This window comes from Staurois parvus, unplaced genomic scaffold (genome assembly GCF_062004578.1).
Source record: "Staurois parvus isolate SC_StPar_1 unplaced genomic scaffold, SC_StPar_1.0 ptg000048l, whole genome shotgun sequence".
NCBI classification, from domain to species: Eukaryota; Metazoa; Chordata; class Amphibia; order Anura; family Ranidae; genus Staurois; species Staurois parvus.
In genome coordinates this window covers 14,033,383-14,051,795 of record NW_028317844.1, presented here as the reverse complement: position 1 = coordinate 14,051,795, position 18,413 = coordinate 14,033,383, and the positions used below count along the sequence as shown (strand labels likewise).

The following is an 18,413-nucleotide window of genomic DNA, read 5'->3' as shown; positions in this document are numbered from 1 at the left end:
AAATGCCCATTACCTTGGACTTTTGTGAGTGAATTTTATTGTATATTGATGAACTGAGCTACACTATTGGTGGCCTGCACCTCTCTTTCTCTTCCTTTTTTTTCTGCTTAGCAAACACCCCTCTTGTACAGAAGTAGGTTCATCTATTGGCAATTTGGCACACAGGTTGACATATTAGCTAAGCATGGCAAAACAAGCATAGAGAAAAATATTTTTTGGAATTTTGCTTTATCTTTAGTCACCCATACCTTCCCAAACTTCAGTCAACCTTAACAGCTATGAAAAATTGTATTAATAATAATAGAATCTTCAAATAGACCACACCACTGCTTTGCTTGGCTCTGGGCAGAGGTTAGGCTGTGCTAATTGCTCCTCTGGATAAACAGACTTCTTCTCTTGGATCGATCAAGCCACAGAGCTTGATTAGGATATATACCTTTTTTACAAGTGATTGACAGTCTTTCAGTAAAAAAAAAAATGATGATGGTACTCAGGAATAGTTGCAGTGATGGAGGTTGCAGTAAGCATTAACTGTCTCCTACCAGGACCTTGTGTAACCAAGACTTGGCAGGTAACAATGAGCTCAGCACCCACAAAATAATACATAAGTTGAGGAGTTCACCCTATGAAAACACATTCCAAGATTTACTGAGCAGGATTAACAGAATAAAACCAGCAAACAAACTATCAGCCCATTCATAATGCAGTCATTACCAACTCCAAATCAGCAATGCATTATATTTATTAGTCCCTTTTTGCTTGCAGTTACATTTTGGAGATTCCTTTATAGTTATGAGAGATCACAGTTTCATAAAGTGAACAGGCGGGATTTTCAATGCAGAACAGACATGCTTTTTTATTTCCAAATATAAACTTTATTTACCTGTCTGTCTGCCCCTATACAGTGAGCTGTGTACTCACATCTCATTGTACAGTGCTGAATTACGTTCATGCATGGGAATGATGTAATATCGGCCTGGCCAATGAAAATAGGCAGCTTTTGATACCTGGAACTGTATCCTTATCTAATTTTGGGGTGAAAGTAGTAAAGAAGATATTGGATCCCCCAGGGAAGGTATCATTGTTCCCTCAGATGAAAGGCTTTGCAGTATGTAAAAAATATAAAGCTTGTTGCACAGCAACTAATAACATAACTAAACATAATTCCTTTTTCTCTAAAATTTTGGGTCATGAATTTGACATACCTGAGTTTATCACTTGTGATACAACCCATGTGATTTATGCTCTTCAATGTCCATGTGGGTTAATTTATAGTGGATGTTCTAAACGCCCCTTGAAAGTAAGAATAGTAGAACACATGAAAAATATTAGAAAAGGATACAGTTATCATAGTGTATTTGATCATTTCTCGCGTTATCACTCGAGAGACCCATCTAAATTGTTATTTTGGGGGGTAGATCGAGTTGTTCCCTCTTGGAGGGGGTCCAATTGGGTGAGGGACCTCTCCAAGAGGGAAACTAAGTGGATTTATCTACTTCACTCTCTGGCACCAGGTGGCCTTAATATTGAGCTGGACATTAACTGCTTTATTAGTAATCTATAAGGATGGAAATATGGGAATCTTTTTTGGGCTGATTTTATTATATTTTATTATATCTATTATATGATTTAAATGTTATTGTATTATTTTATTTATTTGTATTTTATTTATGTATTAAAATGTATATACTTATATTTACGTATATGTATACTTATAATGTGTATATATGTATACTTTGATAATCTATTGATGATGAGTCGTTGTTATGAAGAGTGTTTAACTTAACAACTTTATGTAATCCCCCCTGCTGCTAAGTAATATTTAGGTCATTATGGTAACTACCTTTGAGGGTTAATTTTGTATTACACCAACTTACTAATAGTGTGGTGAGATAACCATTTAAATAGGTGGACTGTGAGTGGTTTTTCCCATTGTAAGTGATTAACCAATGGCAGCAATGAGGAGGGTACATAAAGAGAGTCGCTGGGCCATACATCCATCCCTATGACTAAGTTGGAAGTGACGAAACGCATCAGGGTGAGACTGTGCGGTGATGTTGTGAACTGGAAGTGACGCAGGAGCGCTATTTTGTGGGATCCAGCGGTGGTGAGAGCATGACACATGCATCTTACCATATTGGATTATAACAAGCATTTTTACTAATTTATTTTGTGAGTGTTTTTTTATTTATTTAATAAAATAGAGGATATTGGTTACTGTACCATTGGAGTTTATCTCTTACTTTTACATGACCATGATATCTGGTGGAGAGGAGTAAGGAGATTTATGGAGATTATGAAGTTTACATGGTGATACCACAATTGGAGATTTTACAAGCATTACATGCCGACCATGAGAGTGGAAGGCATGTGGGTCTGGTGAGTGCATACCCAAAAGGGAAGGTGGTTTCACGAGCACATGGTGATTTTGGTTTGGGAATATTAGAAGATTACAACACTGAAAGTGACATCTACATGTTATGATGGACTTTATATTCACATTCATTGATTGATTTCTATCACATGATTGTTTTATTTTCACTTTACTTTATATAATTTTATTCTATCACTGGAAAATGTGTTTCACTTAATAGCTGGTCTCAGCGCCACTGAATTATTTATGTTTATGTAAAATGTATATATAGACATGAAAGAAAATTGTGAACAAGGACACCACCGTCTGCATATTTCCGCAAATAAGCTTTATTGAAAAAATGTGCCAATTATAAGATTAAACATATCTATGCTCACCTTTATGAAAATGACAGCGTTGTCAAGAAAATAAACATCTGTGTAAAAACCCTCCTATCACCTACTAAAACTAGGTCGCTAGTAATGTAAACCAATATACAGTAAATCAGCAGCAAAAATATACAAATCAATGGAAGATAACAGTTGGAAAAATTGTTCAAAGTGCAAAGATATTTGTTAGCTCAAAACATCAAAGGGTTAAATTTATTGGTAACAGTACAGTCCTGAATTTTCAAAAAGATCCACAGAGCCAGTGATCCACACTTAACTGGAAAAAGTGCATAGTTTACTTTCCCATAGATTCAGAGGTTAAAATTATAACATTGCAACATATAGAATGTCCAAAGGACCAGTGATCCACCCTTGACCAAAACATGCAATACTCCACCATTAATTGTAAGGCATGTTGCTTAGACATTTGCTTCCACAAAGGCTACATGCACATGGGCACATTTGCTCATGCAGCATAAGCCCTCATGCACACTTGATGTTTTACAGCTGCTGTTTTTGGCTTTTGACAATTTTTTCTATGGCCAGTAAACCCCCCAGCATGTTATCCTATGTGCCCATGCACACTAAGACTGTAATCAACGTTTCTTGGCTGGGACGTTTTTTCGTTGGAAAAAAAACCTAGGACTAGTAGGTTTCTAGAGGGTTTTTTTAGCCGTAAAAATGCTCTAATGCTGAAAAATGTGAAAAATGCAGTAAGATGCCGCGAGCCAGCCTTTTTGGACATTTTTGGCAAAAAAACATTTTTTTCTTGGTAAAAAAACCCTCTAAAAAACGCAAAAGTGGAAAAATGTGTGAAAATGCTGTGAATCGTGGCAAAACAGCTAAACGCTAATGTGAAAATGGTAAAAAAAGCTGAAAAACTCACGTTTTTTAACGTGAATTTACACAGCTAACGTTACCAGCATTATCAAAATGTCCAGTGTACATGAGGACTAAAGGCACTGCATATTTCTGGTGCCTGGGATGTTCTAGAACTGCATACAGCTGCTCATAGATATAAGTGGGTGAAGGAAGGTGTACGCAGCTATGCACAACTCTTTCTGTAAAGTAGCACATGAGCACAATAGTAATGTATCAAATGCACATTAGGACCTATGAAGATGGAGATATAAAAGAGGGATGAGTTGAGGGGGTCGATACATCAGTGAAGTTCTATGTCAAAAAAGGCCAACAAACAATACTCTGCCCAAAACTGAAACACAAGGAAAACACAAATACTTGCAAACACATTTATATTTCTTAGGGAAAACAATTCCTAGGAGGATCAAATGCAAATAAGGATGAATCCATCTTCCATGTAACACTATATATGTGAGACAAATATTCACTGTGAACAAAGCCACGCTTAGGAATGAAATGCTGCTGAAGAATGTATTAAGTAGTTGCAAGCAAGGCACAGGTTCCAATCACAGATCCATCACCCCCATATATTTGTGCTGTACAGTATATTAAAGGCATCGTACACTTCCAAATGGTTTCATTATAATTAGGTATTAGTATAGTGGTGTTCACTGTGTCATTTATTTGCCTTACCTTGTAATGATGGACTCGCATGTCATGTCGTGTGCAGTTTGTAGTGTCATGGCTGATCGATCCCCCTATGTACATGTATTGCTGCAGCTAGCCTGTCCCTATTCTTTAGGGGAATATGCAATTTTCTGTTCCTGGCCACATGTCATCCAGTACATGCCTAGCCATTCATTCTGTGTTGCATCACAAATATGGGAGTACTAATGTAATGATCACCAGCAGCACCAAGCAACATCTTCTGACTACCTTTTCCAATAATGTCCTGAATGTGCTCCCCAGTTCTAATGACCAGATGCCTCTTTGTTGTTCCATGTGTTCTCACGCACACTTCATTCAGTATACAAAATATGTTATAAATAATACAAGTTTGATACTTGGATTTGGATTACTACAATTCCAGAATATGGAGGGTTTTATGAAAAATTGACAGATATTAGCATCAAAGTAGCTTCAAAATCTGCCAATGTTTTGCAAGAAGAGAACATAACTGTTCACATTGGATGCCACATTTTGTAAGAAGTCACAAATTGTGCTTTTTCTTTTTTTCTGCATGATCATCTCCACTAAATTTTTCCAAGTACGTCTGACCTTTCCCCATAGATAACTCTATGTAAATATCCCCTGCATGGAATCTTTTGTGTAAATCACACAGTTTCTGGCAAAAACCCTTTATTTCAGTGCAGTTTTAGCATAACTGCTGGAACTGCGCTATTGGAAGTGACATTGAATGGCTGGTGGTGTGCAGGACAAGGTTGCCTGCTATTCTTTGTTATTAGTAGTAGTTTTTACTGCTTTACAATGTTTTAAAATGTAATGGTCAGTAAATCAGTTTTCTTGCTTATTGTATTTGTAAGTCAAAAAGTTGTTTTTTGTCATTGTGATTCAAATAATCTATGACGTCCAATAACATATCAGCATCATCTCTCCACACCACCACATGTTCACCAAACTATGCATGCTATACACACTAGTTTGTTCCTACTAGTTACAGGCATGGATAGGACCCTGCACAGGCAGCACCCATCACCACTTCACATTTCTGTCTAAAGTATCTCTCATTGAAGAGAAAAGTTTGTTAAGAAGGATAAACTCCAACAGTTTAACCAGTAAATAATTGTGAGCTCTGGTCATGGGATATCTGTGGTCTAACCAGTCATAAATGGCCTCCAGTCCAATGTTATGTGGGATAGATGTGTACATAGATTCCAAGTCTATCTCTACAAGTAAACAGTCTTCTAGAATTTTGATTCCCAGTGATTTTCTCAGGACATCTCCTGTGTCTAACACAAAGTAGGGGTCTTGCACATCTAGTTGCTATAATATTCTGTATAGTTACAATTCCAATTCAATGAACTATCTTTTCCTGAAATTATAAGCCTTTAGGAAGATAGTACCACCTTTTTATAGACTTAGTGAGAATATATAAGTTGGCATATTGCATGCTTCATCTTTCATGAATTCCCACTCATGGTTATTAATAAACCTCTCCTGGAATGCAATTCCTAGCATAGAGTTTAATCTCTAGACCACATTTGGGAAGGAGTTATGATCAATAGCTTCATAACAGTTCCTTTTATGTATTTATCTATAGACTTCAGTGTGAAAATCATCTCCCCCACCCTGTCACTCAGTTTTATAACCCTTTTATTTAAGTCCCTTTTACTTTCTAGATCTTTGGCAGCACTCCTATCAAGTTTATTTATATCGTCAGAATGCATTTCTTGACAATTTCTATTTTTAAATTGATTCTAAGACTTTCTGTACGTATTTCCCTTTAAAGGGAAAGGGGATTTTCAGCTTTTTTTTTTTCTAAGATTTGTGGTTGTAGGGACCTGCTAGAGATTGGATGACAATACTGTTTCCTCCTGTTAACATTCCAAAATATCCAGATGACATTGTCAAGTTGAATCTAACATGTCACTTAATTTTTTTTTATTATACATAAGGCAGAAATGTACCCATCTTAAGAATTTTAAAAAGATTAAACTTGTCACCTGCACAGGTAGGAGAGAAACCTCTATAAGAAAGAGAGATTTGATTATGTGTTAACTAAATATCCATCAGATTTATAATTGTGTTCTCTCTTTCTTCTAATGAATTATTTGCTAACATGTCCATTTATTTCACTCTTTCATCTTTTTGTCTTCCTCCTCCCTCCTTGTCCAGCTCTAAAAAAGGAACTGGTCATTTCTGTAATAAAGGTTTGTTTTCCTCAGCTGACTTTTGTCTGGAACTACTTCTAGTATGTTTTAAAGTTAAAGTGATAGTAAAGGTTCAGATGTTTTGTTTTAACAATAAATATCATACTTACCTGCTCTGTGGAATGTTTTTTCTAGTTTTCCCCGCCAACGCTCCTGGTTCCTCCCCCCCAAGAGCAACCACTTATGCGTGCTTGCTCCTGCACAGAGCATGGCTTGGCTCCGCTCCCAGTCCCTCCTCTCTGGCTGTGACAGACAGCGGCAGAAGCCAATGGCTCCTGCTGCTGTGTCTGAGCCAATGAGGAGGGAGAGAGCCAGGAGAGCTGCTTCTCTTTTACACATCGCTGGATCAAGATCAGGCTCAGGTAAGTATTAGGGGGACCGAGGGTAAGCTTCACACTAAATGTTTTTTACCTTCATGCATAGAATGCACTATGGTAAAAAAAACCTTCAGCCTTTAGAACCACTTAAAGTTACTTCCTGAGACTTCAAAGATCTCCCCACTCTCCCAGTCCTGAAGATCATTTCATATGTTACCATTCATATTACCATTTTGTTTCATGTTTGTGTCTGTTAAAACTCTCTTTGTCATTTCTCTGTCTACAATATTTAGCCTCCTGTAGTTATTTTCCACCACACTTCACAGATGTCCAACACTTCCTTCCTGCACTGGTCTCACACTGGCCAAATCCTTTCCCTTAACACCCTCCTTATACAGGACTGTCTGCCTTTCTCAAGATTCTATATCCTTCTCACAGACTAACCAAACTCAGCAGATCTACAAATCTACATCCCAAGCTATTTGAAATAAATAAAAAAAAATGGTTCCCCTATCTACCTCTGTTTTTTTTGTGTGGGGAAGTTCTAGATTCTTTTTCATGTTTTTTATTGCCTCTGTTTATGTGTTTCTATTGGAAAGAATATTTACTGTCTTGTTGGCAACCAATGCTTAAAGAGACACCATTGCTTTGTCTATTCAGAACAAAGTGATAATGTCTCCAAAAATGCTCATCTCCTACCCCACTGGTTCTCACTAGTCCAGTGAACCCCCACGACTTCTGCCTTTACCTCAGGTGAACAAAAAACCTGTACCGTCTGAGTATAAAGGAAGCATATGATCTCCTGCCATGTGACAGGGATTGAATCTAGCAGCCAATCACAATGCCTGAGAATTGTCACATGGCAGAGGAGGTGACATCACCTCTTTCCCTGGCCCTCAACACCAGTTGAATATTTTGTTGCCAGCTGCGATTGGTGAGGAGCAGATGTGGATTACGGGAAGGGTGATAATCAGTGGGTGGAGAAGACTTTTTACAGACCCTGAAATTTGCTGTAAATTGTGCTATAATATCTCTGTGTACATTTCTAATTGAATTAGTTAAAAAAAAGACTTTGTATGTAAAAGTGCATTTTAACCACTTGCCTCCCAAGTTTGTTATGACACTTCTCTCCTACATATAAAATCATCTTGTTTAGCTATAAAATTACTTAGAACCCCCAGACATTATATATATATTTTTAAGCAGAGGTCATAGAGGCAAGTGGTTAAGTTAATCCAACTCATATGCTTGTTCTAGACTTTTAAGGTTTTGTGCTAGATTATCCCTTAAATTACCCTAGCCATAACTTATACAGGTCAGCCATGTACCGTACTAAGTAATGTTTCACACTATCTCTAGTAACGTCATTGCTATGGGGCATCCAACAAGAGCATGACTATACTGCTCAGTATAAGAGAAAAAGCATTCTGCATAGTTTTAGCTGCTAATTTTGTCATTAGGCTAAATTGTACCATATAAAGAACGTGAATATAATAGATTCACCCTTATATAACATTGCTTACATTTTAGCATATGCACAAGTACACCAGCAACCCCTGCAATTTTAGAAGCTTTGATGTAATTTCATTCTTTTTTTTGAGGAAGTCAATGGATGTCCCATTCACTCCTACATCCAAGACCTACCTACTGGAGATTGAAGACTGAAAACTCACTACTTCCCTCCCTTAATCCTGCTACCATAGGGGAAGTTTCTACATTTTTTGCCAATGCTTACTTACCCAACCTTCTAAAATATGTATTGGTCAACCCTGTACTTAAGAAAAACTCACTAGACCCCACCAATATTAACAACGTAAAACCCATCTTTTTGTCCCAGTTTACCTCCAAACTCCTAGAAAGCCTAGGCTACAGCTGTCTGAACTACCATCTCACTAAGAATAACCGTCTTGACCCCTTTCAGTCTGGATTTCCACTGCAACATGCCACAGAATCTACTCACCTAAAACTCGCAAATTACTTTCTAAAGGCTAAAACCAATGGGCACTATTCTGTATTTTTACTCTTGAACACCTCTGTTGCAATTGATTCCGTTTACCAACCCCTCCTCAAAAAACCTCAATTCACTTGGCCTCCATGTCTCTGGCCTTTGCTGGTTCTCCTGTTACCTATCTAACCACACCTTCAGTGTCATCTAAAACTCTACCTCCTCCTCTCCTTTTCCTCTTTCCGTTATCCCCCAAGATGTCTTTCTCCCAAGATTCCATCCTCTGACCTCTTCTATCCTCAACCTACACCTCTTCCCTGACTAATAGCCTTCCATGGTTTTAATACCATTTATTTGCTGATGACACCACATCTATCTTTCTATTCCTCAGCTCATCCCATCAGTCTCTCAGACATTACTAATGAATATATAGTATGGATGTCACAACACTTCCTAAAACTCAATCCAGCCAAAACTGAACTAATAATATTTCCTCTTTTTGGCCCCACATCTAATCATTTTCTAAATTTTGCCACTTCAACCTCTGTAAAATCTCCAAAAATGCTTCTTTTTAGCCACTAACACCACAAAGCTACAAATACACTCCTTGATTATCATGGCTCAACAATTGCAACTTCCTCCTAGTTGGCCTACCCTTAGACTATCCCCCTTCAGTCCATCATGAATGCTGCTGCTAGACTCATCCACCTTACCAATTCTTTGGTGTCAGCTACCCATATCTGCCAATCCCTCCACTGGCTTCCCCTCACCCAATGAATACAATTCAAAATGCTAACAACCCACAAAGCTATCAACACTCTGCCCATAGCTACATCAGCAATGCAGTTTCAAAATACCAACCAAATCATTCTTTTTGCTCCTCCCAAAACCTTCCACTCTCTAGCTCCTTCGTCATCTCCTCCCATGCTTACCTCCAGGACTTCTCCAGAGCTTCTCTTATCCTCTGGAACTCCACCTTTAGACAATCCCTTTAAACCCATCTCTTCAAACAGACTTATCCCACCTTTAAATAATAAAGGGTACTTTTATTTTCTCCATTAGCTCATCCCTTCAGTTATTTTATTTTGTATCACTTGACCCTTCCTATTAGGTTGTAAACTCTAAGGAGCAGAGCCCTCTGATTCCTCTTATACTGAATTATATTGTAACTGTAATGTCTCCCTCCATTTTGTAAAGCACTGCACAAAGCACAAACTGTTGGCACTTTAAAAAAAATCCTGAATAACAATATTAATAACTATAACCATACCTCATCTTACATTACTAAAGCAGATACAAAGATGAAAATGATGTGAACACATTGACAGCACTCTACACCTCTCCAAGGTCAAAGTCTCCATCCATTATCAGCAAACAAAAAAGGCTTTAGCAATCCTGTGACAAACAACTATTCAGAAAATTGCAATACTTACTTTATTTTTAGCACCATTTATCAGCTCTCAAATGTTAACCCAGGGTTCCCACAACATTTGCAGAATGCTGTGATTTTACCTTTTCTCGTCTGTAACTATGTAGCAATTATGTAGTTATATAAGTATACTTCATTACAATGATGCACTTCAAAGTAATTGATCTGTACTGTAAGAATTACACTTTTTTGGATAAGCAGATAATTATGCATTCTATACACAGAAATGAAAGTAAGATCCCTCACATATTCTATTTCAAATGATGACGACTATAGTGATTCTGTGACAAACATCTAGTTAGAAAATTTAAATACTGAGTTTATTTTTAGCAGCTTTTATGGGCTCTCAAATCTTAAGCCAGGGACTCCCACAACATATGCAGAACGCTGCGATTTTACCTTTTTTTATCATATACTTATGTCTGACTAAAGGATTTTGTATTTATATATGTGTGCCTCATTACACTTTAAAATGGTGTACTTCAATGTAATTGATCTGCAAGAAGTACAGATTTTTGGACAGGCAGATAATTATACACTCTCTAAAAAAAATGAAAGTGGGATCCTTGTATATGCTGATCCATGTGAAACAGACACAACATCCTGATTCTCCATGCAACAGTTTTCTTTAGAAGAAATTTTTCATTTCTGCTCAGTGCATTAGTTTCCAATGCCCATAAATACAATTGACAAAATCTTAAATATTCAAATCATATGCAAGCTATTACATCCAATAACTTATCATAATCATAAGTATAGTTAGTTCTGAAACAGCTGTCTTACATGTAACACACAGGTAATGTCAGAGTGATTACTACATAAGCCGATAGCCACATTGATTAAGGATCTACACTTACAGCATAGTCAGATAACAAATCATAAACAGTAATAAAATCTTAAATTGCATGGCACATATTGCTACCTACCTTTTGTATGGTAAAAAGAAGGGTTCAGGAAACAAATTCTGCAAGTGCTTTTTCCTTACATCTCTCAGAAAGGATGCTATAATTTACATGCACTGCATACAATCCAAAGAAAGTTGAATAGGTTTAGCCACTGTTGGTTTAAAGGATCTTGTCACCAGTGAACAAGGATAAACTAGAATATAAATTTCAGGACGTCATCACAGTGACAGCAAAGAGAGATCCTGTGCAGTGAACAGACAAGTGAATCTGCAGCCAGCGAGCCTCATAGATATTCAGCAAAGCAAGGCGTTTCTTTTTGCTACAAGGAGGATGGAATTAAAAATGACTTGGGAATGCAATGAAGCTGAGGGAATACACAAGTGAAGGTTGCTGCTTCAGGTTTCATACCTTACAGCTGCCTCTACCTTCAAATAAATATGAATTTATTGTGCTAGAAATAACATGTATTGCATACTGTCATACTGCAGCTCATGAGAAAAGAAGTCAACTAACATATATTCTACATATTTTATTATACTATTTTGGCACTCATTTTAATGCTTTCCTATTTATGTAAATGCTTTTATTTTATTTTTTTTATGCATTTCCCAAAGGTCTATTGATTTTTCATTAACTGTCACATAAAGTCAAGGATTACTATTACTCAAAATACAGGGTGCTCACAAGGAAACATTGCTTTTCTGATCTTTAAAGAAGTCATGTTGTAGGTTTAAAATATTATATTAGTTAACACTCTAAGTATAACTAATTCTGGGTAATATATATCCACCTTGATTAGGCTCTTTTATGCAAAACAGAGACTTTCAAAAGTTTAAAATGAACTTTACATAGAAAAGTTGCTAGGAGAAGTGTTTGCATGCCTCTTTTGAAAAAAAAAAACAATTCCTCTTGCTTCTTACAATATTTATTGTATACTGTTCGCAGTGCAGAGTACACTCTTGGTCAATCCCCGGTATCTGTAAGATGCTAAGAATGGAGCCGGGTACCAGGTTGAAGTAACTCCTGCGCACATTTTTGAAGTTACATCATCAGTGTCTGCACAAAGAAGAAGCAGTGATGATGCCAGCAGCTGGCAGAGTGGTGAGGGACAATTCCCAACTGTCAATGTTATTGGAGGGCATACACAGAGGTGAGTCTTCCGTACTGTGTAAGTATGTTGTGCATGGGTGATGCTAGGATTGTAAAATCCTTGGACATTATATAGGAACAAATGAATCTAGCACACCATGGCTAATGGTGGGTGTGGTCACATTGCGCTGACCGTGGAAGGGGCTTAAGAAAGCATAGTTAAAGAGAATCTAAGCCTACTCACAAAAAAGTCCTTGTGCTCACAAAATATGGAGTATTTAATGTTCAATATAGCATTTCATAATATACAGACCTGGGGTCAGGAGGTTGTAATATACAGCCTGCAGTGGTCAGGAGTATGTAATGCAAAAAATGCAGGAGTCAGGGGTGTGTAATACAAAGTCTGCAGATGTCCAAAGTGGGTAAATGCAAAGCTCAGGGGTCAGTATTATGCAATATAGAGTGCAGGAGTCAGTAGTAAGTAACACACAGAATCGGGGACCAGTGGTATGCAATGTGCAGAGCGCAGAGGTCAGAAGTGTGTCATGTACAGAGTGCAGGGGTCAGGAGCATGTAAAACATATAATGCAGATGTCAGTAGTATGTAATGCAGAGTGCAAGGGTCAGTAGAATGTAAAATACAGAGTATAGGGGTCATATATATATATATATATATATATATATATATATTTCCATGAACAAACTCACCAGTCCCTAACAAGACCTCACCCTCACATACCTAAACAAAAATCCTACCCCAAGCACAAATCATGATCTTCTCAAGCACACTGCCCTTTCTCAACAGAATCTCTCCTCACCCCCACCAGAAAATCCCTCCCCCACCCCCAAGAAAACCACTGCTTACTACCATCAGCAAAACAAAACACATTTCCAAATAACCCCCCCCCCCACACACACACACACACACAGCAGCAGCAGCAAAAACATCCCCCACCACCTAAGTAAAAATTCTCCACCTCACAACAAAACCCCTTCTAACCTCATCATAATCCCCCCCCCCCACCACAGTTTCCAAGAAAGCCCTTCTCACCCCTATTAGCATAAATCTCCCACTCACCAAGGAAAATCCTCCTCTTACCAGTTTTGAAAAATAACCACCCCAAAGCAAAAATCCTTTTTCCCTCGCATAAACCCTTCTTTCCAGCAAAAGAAAAAAACCTTCCCAAACAAAATTCCCATTCTACAGCACTACAACCCCTACTCCCCTGCTCAGAAATCACCCCCTAGCACAAAAATCTCAGGGGGAAGCTCTTCCTTGGCTGAGTCATATCCACTTCCCTCAGCTCTTCATTGCCATCCTGTTCTGAGGTCTATGAGAAATTGTGCTATGAAAAAGAGCAGTCTACAGTTCATATTTTATAAGGATTTTGTGCAAAAAAACACAGAATCCACCTTCATGTGATTAATACTGTATGTATGTGAATAAAACATTTTCATGAAAAAATTATCTTTAGGTAAAACAACAAATGCAGTTAACATAACACATTGATCATCAGGAAATAAACCTTTACTGGTCTATTGACATAAATGGAGTAAGAGTTACTTTTTATCATATAAGAAGGCCATGAGAAAACGATGTCTCAACCATGGGAGAATTTTAGCCCTAGGATTAGGCTATGTGGGACATCAAGCAGAGGGCTCAGTTTACCTAGGGTTGCTACTTTGGGCAGTAGCCAGAAATGATAGTTAACACTTTCTCAAAGTACTGTTGTATTCACAGGAACTCCATTTTAAACCCCATTCACACTCACGCATTTTTCACACATTTTTCTTTGTGCGCTTTGTGTGTGTTTTTGAGCGGCATGTATAGGGCAGCCTATTCACTTGAATGTACTGCCCTGTTTGTGACAAACACACCAAAGAACCTAGAGAACCTTTTCAGGCATTGAGCTTTGTGCGTTTTTGTACATCTGTGAAAACATGCATCTACAGGCCATGTTTGGGGTGCAACTGAAAGAGTAAATACATTTGCAGCATGTTTTTCTGGGAAGGCATGTGTTCCTGTAATTTGCAGGTTTGAATGAGTGCAGCTGACTTCATGAACCTTGGTTATCCTTCTGCAGAATCATGAAGTCAAATCAGCTGGGCTCCTCATAACAGCAACTTTTTCCATGCCATTACAACTGTTTAAGGGACTAAACTGTGAGGGATGAGCATGGCAAGCAATTTTTAGGAGTCTCATTCTCTAGTTTTCCCTGTTATTTCCTGGTTCAGCTCCAAAGTTTCCTAGCTCACATCTTCTCCCACAACCTGGCAATGGACAGTGAAAAACAATTATCAGATCTGTCTAAAGAACAGAGAAGCTGAACAAGGGAGTAGTAAAGCGATCTTCCTGGTTGTGAAGTGTGGCACAGGTGTGCAGCTCATAAGTCCCTAACTTTTCTAAAGTGTCTAGAATAAATTTGGAGGTGTGCAAAATGTGTAGGCAGCTCTCCAATAAGCTGTGACAATGCAGAATGTCCTTTAGGTAATGCATTAGCTTTTCCTAAGAATCTCTCAAATTATAAAATCTTTCTGGAATTGCAAATCTTTGTGGTACGTTCATATTTTTTCTTGAATCCCAAAAGAGGTTGAACAAAATTACAAATTTAATGGCAGGTAAAACAGCAAACATACTGTATGTATTTCAACTGTGTATTTGGCTATTTACCTAGAGTTTGGCTTTTAAAATGTAATTAAGCCTTTAAGAAAGTGTTTGATTACATTACACCTGCCTAACTCTTTGAAGTCTTCTAATAATGAAAGTCAAAAGTAATAAATACAGTAGGACCACAAAACAGCTAAGGTGCAAATACCAAGGGCAATGAGGTTCCAGGGGATAAGTAGATAACCACAGTATAGGCAGCTCCAACAACTCATCTGACCAGCAATGAGACATGAGCACAAAACCACAAATAAAGGAATACTCCCAATCCTGTGGAAGTCAATGATGTCACAAGACCAGGAATAGTTAAAATCAAAAATCACTTAAATGTTGGGTTATAAAGCATGACATGTAGGAGTGCCCAGATTGATACATCACCAAGCAAGTGGAGAGGAAAAACACACATTCCCAGAAGCTAGAGGATGACATACAATCCTGGACCCAACAGTAGGTTGCTCAGCCTAGGAGCCTCAGCACAATGGGAAAAGTGTCCACCGGAAGTCATGTGTCCCAGATCTGGTTGTTATGTCATGCTCTTGGTGAGAGACCACCCGAAAAAGGGCTGGTGAGGGCAAACTGGAAATCTAGGGGAGCACTTGAACCATGTCAAAACAAAGGAGAGAAGCCAGTCATCATGATAACATATTTCAGGGACTTGCCCCTTCCTCAGATCATCAATGATCAAATGTTGATCTAAGGAAGGAGTGAGTCCCTGAAACAGGTTAGCATGATGACTGGCTTCTCTCCTTTGGTTTGACATTTTTTGAGTGCACCCCTAGGCTTCCAGTTTGCCCTCATCAGCCCTTGTTTGGGCGGTCTCTCACTATGTTAGCTTGCCATATGACTACAGCAGAACATGTACTTAATAACCTTTTGCAACATTTGGTATAAACTTTTATTGATTCATATGCTTCATAAGAAGCATAACAATTACTATACCTATTGAACAATGAAACCCCAAAACATACATTTTTTTCTGACCACTGTCTCATTTGGCTGGCTTAAATCAGTTATGCACCATACCAAATGTTGATAATTGCCTAGCAAATGAGCGGAGCATCTCCTCCACTTAGGCAATCATCTCTACACCCTTGACATCACTCCTCTTAATTTGTGTCAATAGTGTCTTGGATTGCCAAAAAGACAGGAAACAGCCTGTGCTAGAATCCACACATAACATAACACAGAAAAAAAATGCAAAAAAACCTATTTGTAGCTGCACATATCTTCCCTATTGGACAGCTAAATTAGCAATCCCTCATTTAGTAATAAAAGGCTGCAGTGCTTACAAAATCTCTTTACCCATGTGCCCCAGAAGTTGGTCATACACTTCACAGACACCTAGTGCTATTTGCAGTGTTCCTACCTCTGGCCTGTAGATGTTGCTATTTTACACTTGTTACATGTAAAATATTTTTCATACTACCCGTGTTTTCCCGAAAATAAGACACTGTCCTATATTTTTTTTGGCCCAAAAAAACACAATAGGTCTTATTTTCAGGGTAAGTCTTATTTTTTAATGCACAGCTGTGGACAGGGGGTGCAGTGCTGAGCTACAGGCAGTTGTGGATGAGGGTTACTATAGAGAGGGTCGGCTGATGACAGATGACAGTTGTGAGCTGCAGTCAGGTGTTGCAGAGGTGAATTGACAGGTGAGTTTCAGACAGGGTGCAGAGATGAGCCAAAGACTGGGTGCAGGGGTGAGTTGCAAACAGGGGATGCAGAAGTGAGCTTCGGGTCCTATCTTCTCACACAGTGCACCAAGCGCACTCACTCACCACTCCGCCTCTTCCTCACTGGCCGGTGATCACCCCTGGGGCATTGGCTTCCATACATTAGGCTGCAGGATGAGATGCCCCGCCCCGCCCCACCCCTAAACACACTGCACCAGGGGCGGACTGACAACTCATGGGGCCCCCGGGCAATAGGGGATCCTTGCCCAAACTCAAAAAAGCCTATGAAAAAGGTACCAGGGGCATCTCAAGGGGCCCCCTACTGACCCCGGGCCCTTGGGCAGTGCCCGAGTTTCCAAATGGTCAGTCCGCCCCTGCACTGTACACTCAGATATCTGTTCCTTCCCTGTCCCACAGTGAGTACAGATGTAGGGGGGTTCTGTGGGAGTAGATGGTGCTGTTACTTACAAGAGGGATTGTCACTTGGAAACACAAAAGCCACTCTTCTGTGTTTATAGGAGACAGTAGATATTGGTGTACACAGGACCAGTGCCAGAGGTGGTGGAACAGCTGACCACAACTAGGTCTTATTTTCAGGGTAGGTCTTATACTTCAGCAATTCCCAAAAATAGTACTAGGTCTTATTTATGGGGTAGGTCTTATTTTCGGGGAAACAGGGTATGTATAAGTGAGTTCCAGTTCAAATTCCTGTTGTGATATACTCAGATGCTTGCACATGTTTTATGAATTCCTGAACATGTTTATGAGGCACTTTTGCTAATGAAGCATTCTATAACACTCTGCAACTACTCCACAGACACCTGCACCTTTTCTTGGTGAGCATGACCCTGGGGAGCATGCAATGCCTTTTATCGCTTGTATGTTTGAGAATTACATACTTCCTACTAAGCATGCTTGAAATCACCTTTTCACTGCCTAAGAGCAGAGGGGCAGTGTATTTTTATTACTCTACAAGCAGCAGATGACACTTATTATACACCTTTTTTTCACAGCTCGCATTTTCAATTCCTTTTTCTTTGAAAACAACTTTTTAGCAATTTCCTCTGACCTTGGATCTGTCAGAACTTTTGCTGTGAAAAAATAATCAGCATATAATTTATGAAAAAAATGCAGGGATATGGATTTGAAGAGATTCCCTACTAATTTTCATAAATCAACTGATAATCCAAATTCTTTTTTTTGTGCTAATTTGAAGACAAAATAAAGAGCACAAATGTGTATTTATTAATATTAAAATCAGTGCAAAATGGCAATTAAAATAAAATAATAAACAAATCAAAATAACAGTACAATGATCTAATCAAAATATATTGGGTACAAATATACCAGCAAAAAAAAAACAGCAAATAATATCCAATAATATTGAAAAAGGACCAACTGTCTAAAAATTCAGCGTAGGAAACGCTCAGTGACTCAGCAACCAATGACATTGGCTATGCAAATCAACCACGTGATCTCTCTACAACCAGATATTCAAACCTTAAAGTGCACCTTGGCATGAATTGATTTAGATTAGCATACACAGGGCAATCCAATAAACTTAGAATCTATCTGAGGTCAAGAACAAATGTTCCACTAAGTCATCTACTCTGACATACAGTATATACCCAGCTGAAGCCTTGCCTAGAAGCTGAAATTAGCTTTGGGGATATTTCAAAGAGAATCCTTTCCCCAGAGAATTAAAATGAAGATAATTTATACTGCAGTTGAAATTAGTTCAAATGAAATATGGTGCTAGCCATAACAGATATCAGACCAAATAGTTTAGCTGGAGATATAAGGCGAGTACAAATTGCCTAAGGAAAAATGAAAGTTAAATGTTACCAATACAGATTCTATGGTGTCAGTAATGTCAGCTTTTGGTCAGCTCACATG

At 38.4% G+C, this 18,413-nt stretch overlaps 1 protein-coding gene across 1 annotated transcript in view; it reads right to left on the bottom strand.

Moving 5' to 3' along the window:
• The window catches only part of MCHR2 (melanin concentrating hormone receptor 2), a 177,233-nt gene extending 165,857 nt beyond the window's left edge, over positions 1-11,376 (bottom strand). The window contains exon 1 of the mRNA XM_089665193.1: positions 11,112-11,376. The gene's annotated coding sequence lies outside the window, so the exon portion shown is untranslated. The remainder of the gene's footprint in view (positions 1-11,111) is intronic.
• Between the last annotated feature and the right edge of the window lie 7,037 nt (positions 11,377-18,413).